The sequence below is a fragment of the Dasypus novemcinctus genome, chromosome 18, assembly GCF_030445035.2.
Source record: "Dasypus novemcinctus isolate mDasNov1 chromosome 18, mDasNov1.1.hap2, whole genome shotgun sequence".
Taxonomy (NCBI): domain Eukaryota; kingdom Metazoa; phylum Chordata; class Mammalia; order Cingulata; family Dasypodidae; genus Dasypus; species Dasypus novemcinctus.
In genome coordinates, this window is record NC_080690.1 from 68422673 (window position 1) to 68434823 (window position 12151).

General features: G+C 49.6%; 1 protein-coding gene and 1 non-coding gene across 2 annotated transcripts in view; one reads left to right on the forward strand and one right to left on the reverse strand.

The window, feature by feature from the left end:
• The window catches only part of BICRA (BRD4 interacting chromatin remodeling complex associated protein), an 86182-nt gene that overhangs the window by 24276 nt on the left and 49755 nt on the right, over positions 1 to 12151 (forward strand).
• On the reverse strand, positions 8212 to 8332 carry LOC111759980 (U5 spliceosomal RNA). Its single transcript, XR_002793800.1, has one exon. It is a non-coding gene; the product is annotated as a U5 spliceosomal RNA (small nuclear RNA).

A 12151-nucleotide genomic window follows, 5' to 3' on the forward strand; every position in this document is an offset into this window, starting at 1 on the left:
TCCATTATGTCCTCCCAGGCACACAGAGGCCTCCTTGTCCACGTCCTTCCCTTCCCCTCTCTGTGCGCCCCCCAGCTCCCCCCCTCCCCCCTCCAGCCGCAGCCCTGGGAGTGTGAGCCTGGAAGTGATTTCCAGGGAGCCCCAGGCGGGCGGTGGGTGTCCCAGCACTCCCCCAGGCCGGCCTGTGCCCGCTGCTGTCCTCCAGGCTGCCCGTCCCTGGGAGGGGCAGAAGGCACCACACAGGGCTCCTAATCCAGTCCCGGGGCAGCCCCAGGAGGCTTTTTAAAAATGTGTGTATTTATATTATTTTACTTTTTGCAAACATGTAGGTTTCCAGTGAAGTCTCCCTCCTTCCCCTGACTCCCAGCCATCCCTATACGCCTCCTCTCCCCAGAGGCACCTACTGTGACAGTTTTGGGGTATCCTTCCAAAGAGACATGCTGTGTACACAGGAGCATCCAGTGTACGCAGACTGATGCAGCCACTTTGAGGAAGGACACGGGTGGCAGGATCCTCTCACATCACCCTGCCTGTTGTCTTCCTGTTGTCATTCATCTGTCTAGGAGTCTCTAATTCTCCAGCTCAGTCTTTTTCACAGCTGCATGGAGCCCATGCTCACCAGGCCCCCTTGCCTTACACTTGGGGCAGTTACAGGCAAGGCTACGACGAGTAACCAATGGGTCAGTTACAGACCAGGCGATGACCACGCGGCTACGACAAGCAACCAGTGCTCAACCCATGTGTTGCATAAATATGAGTAGAGCTGTAGGATAAAATCACAGAGGTGGAATTGCTGGGACAGAGGATATGTGCGCTAAAAAAAATTATAAAACCCAGAAGTAAACAGCATAATGAACCCCACTGGCATCCCCACATGCCATGGATACCAGGATTTTGCCACGCTTGCTTTATTGCTCTCTTTTGGTTGGTGGCATATTTTAAAGCAAACCCCACATCTTCATTTTACAAGTAAAAAATTTCTTATATAAACAAAGGCATTTTGAAATCTTCTAAAAGTTAGCAAGTCTTTGAGGTTGGTGAGGGAGGTGGGGTTTTTTTCCTATTTTATAATTGACATAATTCACATTCCATAACATTTACTATTTGAAGTGTCCAATTCAGAGGTTTTAAGTATGTTCACACGTTGTGCAACCGTCACCACAGTCAGCTTCAGAACGTTTTCATTACCCCGAAAGGAAAGGCCATAGTCATCAGCAGGCAGTTCCCATCCCTCTCCCCCTCCAGCCCTAGGGCAATCACTGGTCTACTTTCCACCTCTGTGAATTTGCCTATTCTGGGAATTGCATTTAAATGAGATCATACAATATTTGTCCTTTTGTGTCTGGCTTCTGTTGCTTAGCATCATGTCTTCAAGTTTCATCCAAGTTGTAGCAGTTACAAGAAGTGTAGACTTCTTTTTTATTGCTATATAATAATCCACTGAATGGATAGACCACATTTTCTTTGTACATTCATCTCTTGATGGACACGTGGGTTGTTTCCACTTTTTGACTATTTTAAATAACGTCTCTTGGAGTATTCACGTACAAATTTTTGTGTGGACGTATGTTTTAATTTCTCTTAGGAATATTCCCAAGGGTGAAGTTCCTGGCTCATGTGGAGACTCTACAGTCAACTGTTTTTGACTTGTTTTCCAAAGCAGCTGCACCGTTTGACTTCCCTACCAGCTGTGTTCTGGGCTTCCAGTGTCTCCACATTCTCGCCAACACTTGTTATTATCTGTCTTCTTTGATTATAGCCATCCTGGTGAGTTTGAACTGGTATTTCACTGTGGTTTTGATTGGCATTTCCTGGTGGGTGATGATGTTGAGCATCTTTTCCTACGATGACGTACGTTTTACATTCTGATGTATGTCTCCATACTTGGGATGGGAAGCCTGTTTTTGACTGCTATGTCTTTGTTTTGTTCGTCCCTCACTCTCCCTCCCTGCCTGGTTTGCCCTGGTCTCTCTCCTTCCTGGGTCCTTACCCACAGTGCTGGTTCTTGGGCTGGGCCACATCATTCTCCTGCACGGAGCCCTCCAGTCCCTCCAGCGTCCTGGTATTCAGGGAATGGAGTCTGGCTGCAGGCAGTTGTCAGTGTCAGGATTAAGAATGAGGGCTGTGGGGTCAGGCTTCCTGTGTGGAAACCCTAGCCCGTCCCCTTGCTTGCTGTGTGAGCTGGGACATGCACCTTAACCTCTCTGAGCGTCACTTTCTTCTTCTGTAAAAAATAGGCAGGGGCTGCCCTTCACAGGACTGTCTGAAGACTTTTGTTCCTTCTTTCCTTGGTCTTTCTCCTTTTTTCATTTATTGTACACTTACAGAGCATGTCTACAAGGTACACCCCAAAATGGGAGTAATGTACATACCTTTATTCATTCCCTTAACAGTTATTCTGGAGTGCCTGTTGGGTGCCAAGCACTGTTCTAGGTGCAGAGATTTGGCAGGAATAAGACAAGATAAAAACCCTAGCCCTTGAGGAGCTGAGTTCTATGGACAAAAAGGAAGAGGGAAGGAGAGTGGAGAAGGCTAGAGGAGCCAGTGGTCATTTTAGCCATCCTTCACTGAAAGGGGGCATTTGAGCAAGGACCTGCACGAGGTGAGGGAGCAAGCCAAGGTATCCCTGGCAGAGGGAATGGCAAGTGCAAAGACCTTGAGGCAGAGAACTGAAGGTGCCTGCTCAAGGTCACAGCCAGTGTCTAGCAGACCCAGAATTTGAACCCAGTTAGTCTGGGGAAGAGTCTTGTCTTGTTGTTGTTATTGTTTGTTTGTGTTTATGGGTTTTTTTTCTGACACATTAAAAACAATTTTTTAATTGTATTTTAAACAAGTTTTAGATTACAGAAAAGTTGCATCAAAAATATAGGGAATTCCCATATACCCCAGCTCCTTCTCCTCTCACATTTCCCCCCATTAACATCTTTCAAGTGTGGTACATTTGCTTCAGTTGATGAACACATATTGAAGCACTGATACTAACCATGGTCTGTAGTTTACGTTATGGTTTATACTTTGCACTGCACAATTTTATAGGTTTTGACACACTGTATAATGGCCTATTTCCGTCAATGCAGTATCATGCAGAACAATTCCAGTGTCCCCAAAATAGCCCATGTTACACCTGTTCTTACCTCTCCCTCCCCTCAGAACCTCTGAAAACCACTGGCTTTATATCAGTGTTACAAGTTCTTCCATTACTAGAATAATAATGTCTCTTTAGTCCGTGGTTGCATTCCGCCCTACGTTTGTTCATTCCTCAATCTTAAGGATTTGGGATGGTGATGCCCACTCTGCTTCCGATTGAGAGGGGCTTAGATCCCATGGGCCAGATGGATGGGACGGTGGTGGTTGCAGTTGTAGGTACTCTGTTTTTTGGAGTGGACGTTGTTCATCATTATCTTTTTGTAAGTTGTCCTGGGTGAGTCCAGTGAACTGGAGAGTAGGTGTTGCAACTCTGCTGAGATTCGGGGCTCACCAGTATATGAACAGACCAAAGATTTAAGTCTCTGGGACATATATTTAATGGGTATACTGCTAATTTTAGGTTCAAATAAAAGGGGCAGAACAACCACATGTAGGGAAATTATAAATGAGTCTAACTCTGTTATGTTGGAGAGATAGGTTAGCAAATATTCCGAGGCCCACCGACGGGTGCTGATTCCTGGGGTTGTGTGCCCTGCCAACGGTGTCCGCATGTCTCCAAGCTCTCAGGAGAGTCTGTCTTTTTGTTTTATTTTGTTTTTAATGAACTTTATTGAGGTTTGACTTGCATCTAATGCAGTGCATCCATTTTAAGAGTCCTGTTGGATGCGTTTTGACGAATGTGCACCATTGTGTAACTGCTACAATAGTCGAAATACAGAACATTTCCATTCCCCGGAAGGGTCCCCGGTGCCCCTTGCAATGTCTTCCCCACCCCTAGCCTCGGGCAATACTGATTCTTACTCGGGCTTTCTATAACTACTACAGAGTCACTTTGTCTTTTCTAGAGTTCGATTATCAGTGGAGTCTCACAGCATTACTCTTTCAAGCCTGGCTTCGGTCACCAAGCATAACGCGTTTGAGAGTCACCCATCTAGTTGAGTGCGTCAGTGGGTAACTCCTTGTTACTGCTGAGCAGTAGTCCACGTGTGGACATACCGCGGTTTGTTGGTCCATTCACCTGGTGGTGGACATTTAGGTGGTTTCTAGTATTTGGCTCTTACCAACGAAGCTGCTCTGAACATTTGTGGACAAATCTTTTAGTGGACTTGTGCTATCACTTCTTGTGGGTAAATACCTGGGAGTAGAAGGGCTGGGTCAGATTATAACTGTGTGTTGAACTTTATTAGAAACTGCCAGACTTCTTCAAAGTGGTTGTAGCGTTTCCCATTATCCCCGGCAAGCTCTGAGTTGTACTTGCCCCACATCCTCACTATCACTTGCTGTTGTCAGTCCTTTTAATTTTAGACATTCTAGTGGGGATGTAGCGGTAGCTCATTCTGGTTTTTACCAGAATTTCCGTGACAACTGAAGACGTTGAACATCTCATTGGTGTATTTGTATATCTTCTTTTGTTAAGTGTCTGTTCAAATCTTTTGCTCGTTTTTGAAATTGGGTTGTCTGTCTCCTCATCGAGTTGTCTGTCCGAGGACTGTCTATACTCTGGACACCTGTCTTTTGACTGACATGTGTGTGCGTGTGTCTGTCAACACACCGGGGGTTTCCCCGCCCACCGTGCCTGCTGTTTTCCTGCTGTGTCTTTCCATGGCAGAGGCTGCTCTGTCTACCAGAGCCCGGTTTGCCGGTCAGCGCCTGTGCCGAGTGAATGGTGTGGCCCGGGCCTGTGCCACGCCTTGTGGGCGAGACCGACCATGTCCTGGCTCTCGGAGGTGTCGGGGTGTTGGAGAGGACGTTGGGGCGAGAGAGGAGCAAGCGTCAGGAGCCCCGAGGAGCTCTGAGGAGGAGCGGCCCTGTCTAGTCTGCTGCAGGCCGCCAGCGCAGTGTACCAGAATTGGGTTGGCTTCTATAACAGGAATTTATTAGGGTAAAATCCCACAGTTCTGGGGCTGGGGAAATGTCCAAATCAAGGCATCCTCGGGATGCAGTCGCACCGAAGGTCGGCAGCTGGCGGCCCTGGGCTCCGGCCCGTGGCGAGGCGACTTGGGGGCGGGTCCCCACCTTCCCCTCGGGCGCGCTGCACCCCAGCTCAGCCATGAGGGCAGGCCTGGGGCTGTCTCCCCGTCCTCTGGGCCTCGTGGCCTCGGCTTCGGGTCCCCAGCCCCTCGGGCTTCTCCGTCTTTCCGGGCTGCAGCGGGTCCCAGGGTCCTCGCGCGGCCGGGTGAGATGGCGGCTCTTTCTCCGCGTGTCTCTGCCTGTTTCTCCCTGGTTCAAGGACTCCAGCGAGACCCTCCCCGCGGCCCACCGCCTGCAGGCAGCAGGCGCAGGCCCCAGCGGAGCCAGGCCAGGGCCCCGCGCCCCAGGGGGTGAGCTTTAGGACCGTCCTTTCCTGGGGTCTCCGAAGACTGAGACCAGCACAAGCCCCTTCGCTTGGGGGGCGGCGTTAGGCTGAATGACGGTCCCTCCTAGACGTCCAGCCCCAGCTCGTCCTCAGAACCTGGGAACACGTTGCCTTGAGGGGCAGAAGGGCCTCGCGGCGTGACTTGGGCGTGGCGGCGGGAAGGGGGTCCTGGCTCGCCACACGGTCGCTCAGTTCCTGCGGCTGCTAAGGCACATCACCCAGCTCAGACCCGGTGGCGCACAACCACGGGCTTTTATTCTCTCCCTGTTCGGGAGCCCGGACGTCCCAATGCCTGCCGCTGGGTCCAAGCCGGGGTGCCGGCCGGGCTGCGCTCCCTCGGGAACCCCCCGGGGAGCCCGGTCCTCGCCTCTCCCGGCTCGCGGGGGCCGCTGGCAGGCCTCGGCGAGTGGCCTCCGGGGTCACACTGCTCCTCTCCCGCTGTGTCGCCAGATCTTCCTCCACGTGTCTCTTACAAGGACACTTGTCATTGCAACTAGTGCCCCTCCCAAGAGCTCCAGAAAACGCCCACCCTCAGAATCCTTAACTTAAGCACAAAGGCTTTGCCGCGTGAGGTGACGTGGACAGGGCCCCTGGATTAGTACGTGGCTGTCTCTGGGGGCCGTTTTCAGCCTGGCACACGAAGGTGCTTAGAGAGACAGGCAGGGGTTCCAAACCCAGAGAAGGCGAGCCTGGGGGATGCTCCACTGCTGGCTTTGAGGATGAAGGAAAGAGCCAGAGTCCAGGAACGCAGAAGCTGCAACAGGCAAGGAAGCAGAGCCTGCCCCGGGCCTTCCAGGGGGAACGCAGCCTGCCGAGCTGCTGTGGACTTCCGGCTCAGGAACCAATAGCGAAGTCATGACACGAGCAGGCGCAGGAGGCTAATGGCAGGGGTGTCCGCAGTGGATGGGTATCGGGGGACGGACCTCTGAGACCTCCCCTCCCACCCAGCCCCCTCCTTGCTGTGGGCCTCAGGGCAAGCCCCTTGCCCTCTCTGAGCCCCACGTGCCCCTGTATCGCAGGGCAGGTAGCAGCCTCACCCCCGGGCTTGGCATCAAGGGGAACGATGGCATCCTCCTGGAGAGTGAGTCCCAGGTGCTGGGTGAGCTCCCTTTGCCCTCAGCATCCTCTCGGGGGAGGACTGTGATGACTGCCAGTGTACAGGAGGGGAAACTGAGGCACAGGGTGGTTGAGTGCTGCCCCGGAGCAGAGTTCTAGGGGGAGACTGAGGTCTGAGGATCTTGTGTGAAGGTGCCACGTGGGGCCTTCTAGGAGGTCCTGTGGGTTTCCCCAGTGCTGGGCAGCGATGGAGGCTCCATCAGCACCCCCTGCTGGACCTCTTCCAACCCGGCCGTCTTTTTTTTTTCCTTAGGAAGTACCGGGGATTGAACCCCAGACCTCGACCTCGTACGTGCGAGGCAGGAGCTCAGCCACTGAGCTCCACCCCCCACCCGCCCAGCCATCACCTAATGCCGCCCATCTCTTGTACAGAAGCGCTGTCTTCTCCCCACATGCACACCTCTCGCTCTAATGCTTTTTTCCTCCTTTCCTTCTTTGGTACCAGCTTTACTGAGATAATTCGCATACCATAAAATTCACCCACCTAAAGTATGCAATTCAGTGGCTTTTCAGATCTTCACAGAGTTGTACAGCCATCACCACAGTCAACTTTAGAACTTTCCCCCGTTCCACAGGGAAACCCTGTTCCCTGTAGCCGCCCCCCCCCAGCCCCCGGCAGCTCCTCATCTGCTTTGCGTGTCTGTGAACCCGCCTCTTCTGGACACGTCCTGTGAATGGACTGGCGCAGTAGGTGGCCTTTGGCTGGCTTCTTGCTCAGCTCATGTTTTCAAGGCTCATCCGTGTTATTACATAGATAGAACATTCTTTTCATGGCTGAGTGCTATTCCACACCTGGACGCGTGTCCGCTTGTCTGTGGAAGGGCCTTTGGGCTACGGCCCTGCCTCTGGACTCCCAGCTGATGAGGGATTAAGAGCTCTGGCCCGCGGCTCCGCGTGTGGGAGTGGGGCAAGACCGACAGCGTCTCCTGCGCGGCCGCCCCACGAGCGTCCGTTTTCTTTCTCACAGAGACGCTCTGAGGGTTCAGGTGCAACCAGCCTCTTTTCCAGATGAGGAAACCGAGGCCCAGGGTGCCACAGCTGAGCAGAAAGCTGGGGTGCCAACCCAGGCCCCGGGCGCCCCAGACAGGAATGGAGCAGGCTGGGCCTAGGTGAGCCTCAGGCTCCAGGAGTGGGGGCGCTGGGGCGGCCAGGATCCCCTCCCCTTTAAAAGAGCTGCTGCTGCTCAGTTCTCCTAGGTTTGATATTCCATGTTTTTTGTTCTTTAAAGAAAAGCCAGAAACCTGGACTCTTTTAAAAAGAACAACCCACATTTCTCCCAGTTTCTAAAAATGCACCCCCAAAATAACTCTCTGTAAGCAACCCCGAACATCAGCAGCCTCGGGCTCGCCGCCTCTGACTGACCCATGAGGGATTTCTTTTGTTACTATTAACCTTATTAGGGAAGTTGTGGACTTACAGAAGGATCGCGCATTAAGTCCGGGATTCCCGTTTACCACCGTTACTAGCAGCTTGCACTGGTGCGGAACGCTTGTTAAAATTGACGCAAAGCACATTGTTGTAAGTGTCCTTTTTTTTGTTTTTGGCAAAATGTTTTTGTCTATTTTTTTGAGAATACATAGATCACACAAAATGTTACATTAAAAAATAGAAGAGGTTCCCATATACCCCACTGAAACTCAGATTTGTTTCCCTCCATGGAAATCTTTAGTAAAAGGCGAAAGATTTATATGATCTGAAGGGAAACTGAAGTATATTTAAGTGTACTCCTGACTACAGTTGGTGGTTTAACTTAGGGTTCACTGTTTGCGTTATGCAGTTCCATGGATTTATTTTTAAAATTTTTATTCCAGTAGCATATATATAACCTAAAAAGGCCCTCTTTAGCCACATTCGAATGCATAATTCATTGCCGTTAATTACAGTCACAATGTGCTACCATCACCACCATCCCTGCCGAAACTTTGCCGCCCTGCCAAAGAGAAACTGCGCTTTTGAAACCCAACGCCTCCAAACACTGGCTTTGGGTGTGCCTCGGGGGCTCGCCCCGGGGCCTGGCCCGTGCCCCGTCGGAGGTGCCAGGAGTGGTGGGCAGCTGGGGGGCTGTCTGGCCCCACCGTGGTATCCCCAGCTTCCAGGAACGGTTGGGGCCCCTCTTGGAGGGGCTCCAAGGTCTGCAGTATCAGGGAGGCAGTGGCGAGGGCCCGGGACTCACGGGTGAGGGGAAGCTGCCTTCTTTGGCCTTGAGAAACCCATATGTTAGCTCTGAAGACAAGGCATACATTTTTTTAAGATTTATTTTATTTCATTTATTTACTTCCCCCTCCCCTTGTTTGTGCTCACTATCTGCCGTCAGCTCTCTGCGGCGGTGTGGGCTGTCAACTCTCCATGGTGGCACAGGCCAGCTTGCCTTCGCCAGGAGACCCTGGGAATCGAACCCTGGACTCCCCTATGGTAGACGGGAGCCCAGCCACCTGAGCCACCTCCACGAGGCGTAAGTTTTTATGGGTTTGGTTTCCTCTCGGTGATGGTGACGGTTAACATGGATTGAGTGTTTGCCAGATCAGGTGCACAGACTCTTTAAATCCTGAAACAGCCCCGGAAGCAAGGAAGATGCTGAGAGCATTTACCCAATGGCCCAGAGACCTGCCCGAATTCGGGCTGGCATGATGCCAACTTTATATTTTGAAATAATTTCCATTTTATAGAAAATAGGGATATTTATAGAAAATATAGAATATTGAGAACGTTTCATCCAGATTCATCAACTTTTAATATTCTGCCATATTGGCTTTTCATTTTTTCCTCTCTTTACACACCTAGTATTCCTTTTCTAAATCATGAGCAAGTGGGCAGCATACCTCACGCCTTCTTAACCCCTTAACGCTTCAGTGTACATTTCTCAAGGACCAGAATGTCCTCTTAGGTGACCACCGGACGGTCATCAAATCCGCAGCATGGAACCCCAGGCACAGTTCTCTATCTAGTCTGCCATTGGTAATTCAGTTTTGTCCGTTGTTCCAATAACATCCTTCATAGCTATTTTGCCCCCAGTACGGCATCCAGCTCAGGGTCACATGTACTCGTGTCTCTTTCATCTTCTTCAGTCTGGAACCTTCCTCAGCCTTTCTGTTTCCTCATAGCAACACCTTTGAAGATTACAGACCAGTTTTTGTGGAATGTTCCTCAATTTGGTTTTGTCTGACGTCTCTCCACGAGATTCAGGTTGCACATCTTTGTTTGGAGTTTTCGGAGCCTGCTTTCCTAACCAGGAGAGTGTTCTTCCTTTAAAAGGAGCACCCTGGCTGGCCAGCCCAGCTTTTCTTTTTCTCATTCTGTTCTGGTGCCCTCTTATCCCCATGTGTTCAGTTGGTGACAATCACTGACGTTATAATATATGTTTTTCTGTATGTGATTTCAATAATAAAGTTAAAAAAAAAGGCTCCTAACATATAAAAGTAATACAAGCTCATTAGAAGAAACAAAAGAAATTGGAACATGCAAAGTTAAAAAAACCGCAGAGAACATAAAAATGACTCGTAATTCAATCACCCCAGGGCAGGACGATTCTATTAATGTTTTGGCATATTTCCTCCCAGTTGTTTTGCTTTTCCCCTTACCCTAAAGGCATTCATTCCTGTGCAGTTGACAGGAGAGAGGTATTTTTGAGAGCTGAAGTGGAGAGGAAAATTGAGGAAAATCTTGGGGCAGAACGGCCAGGGAGGCGCATCACGGTAGGAGGTCTGCGCCGCGAGTTGTGTGGATGCTGGCGTCCCCCGCCGTCCCCGGGGAAGGGCTCGGGCACCGGGTCCCTGCTGGCACCGTTCCTGCGTCTCCGGACTGCGCGTGAGGAATCACCAGCCCCGGGAGCCTGGCAGGGAGGCTGGGGGTCGGAGTCCTCGCCCTCCGAGCAGGCAGCAGGCTGAAGCGGATGTGTTCAGGAATACTTCTTTCCTCCCCTGTGTCTGATTTTTGGAAGCCTGGGCCTGGGGATTTGGGAATAATAGGTACTGCTAATAATAGCACACACTTCTTGAGCACATCCTAGGGGACCCCGGTCGTGAACTTTACATATATTGATTCATTTACCCCTCAGCACAACCCTGTGAAGTTGGTGCAGTCACTGTCAGAAGTGGAAACTGAGGCAGAGAGGCACAGTAACTTGGCCAAGGTCACAAGGTGTTTGGCATCCAGGCAGAACTTTAACCCAGGCCGTCCATGTGCTGGTAGCCAACTTTTTGGTTGCATCAGAGAGCACAGTTTGCTTATTTATTTCCTCGGGGCCCTTAAACCCATAACAGTATTTTTGTTTGTTTTTCTTAATTTTTTATTTTGAAATACTTAAAACTGACAGCACACCTACAAAAATAGTGTGAACTCTACGGGGAGAACTCCAGCATACCCCGTCATCATACCGTACCCTGCCAGAAACCCAGGTCCATAAAATGTGACATTTTGCCACATTTTCCATATATTTCTATCAATCTGTCAATCCTTTCATCTCTCTCTCTGTTTTTCTCTACTTATGTGTGTCTCTGTTTTCTGAATATTTGAGTATATGTTGTGTACTTCATGCTCCTAGAAAGCAATAGTTTATTCATTTATGTAACCACTTTCAGTGCAGTTACCAAGTTCAAGAAATTTAACGTTGTTTTAAAGCTTTCATTTTATATTCCAAATTTTTCATATGGCCCGGGAATGTCCCTTTGAGCCTTTTGTCCTTCCTTTGCTACATCTCATCCAGGATCATGTATTGCATTTGGTTGTCAATGTCTCTTTAGTTACTCCTTCTTTTTTGTTTTTTTTTTAATGGCAGGAACATATAAAACATAAACTTTCCCATCTCAGCCCCTCTCATTCAATGGGATTAATCAAATTCACCATATTGTAGTACTCTCATCATCTTCCATTACTAAACTTTCTCATCTGCCCAGGCAGAAACCCTATACCCATTTTGCTTAGCTCCGCATTCCCCCTGTCCCCTGCCTCCGGCAACCAGTACTCTACTTTCTGTCTGTATGATCTTACATAGTCTCTGATATTTTCTTTTATGTTGCCACGGGGCTTAAATTTAATGTCCTAAATTTTATCAATTTCATAGCTTTGATACCAACTAAACTTCAATAGTATATACAAACTACATTCCTCTGCCCTCCCATCCCCCCACCTTTTTATAGTTCCTTTCACAAAACGTGTACATGTTTACACGTTATGAGTCTGAAACCTCCGATTTTATACATTTGCCTTTTAGATCCTGTAGAAAGTAAAAAGTGGAGTTAGAAACCAAAAAATACCATAGTACTGGCGTTTGTATTTACCCATGTCGCTGCCCTCACCGGAGATCTTTATTTCTTCAGGCGGCTTCGATCTACTGTCTGTTGCCTTTCCTTTCAACCTGCAGACCTCCCTTTTGTTCTTCTTGTAGGGCTGGTCTAGTGGTGATGAACTCCCTCAACTTTTGTTTATCTGGGAGTGTCTTAATCCCTCCCTCATTTCTGAAAGACAGACAGTTCTGCCAGATATAGAATTTTTGGTTGGCAGTTTTTTTTGCTTTCAGCACTTTAAATATGTCTT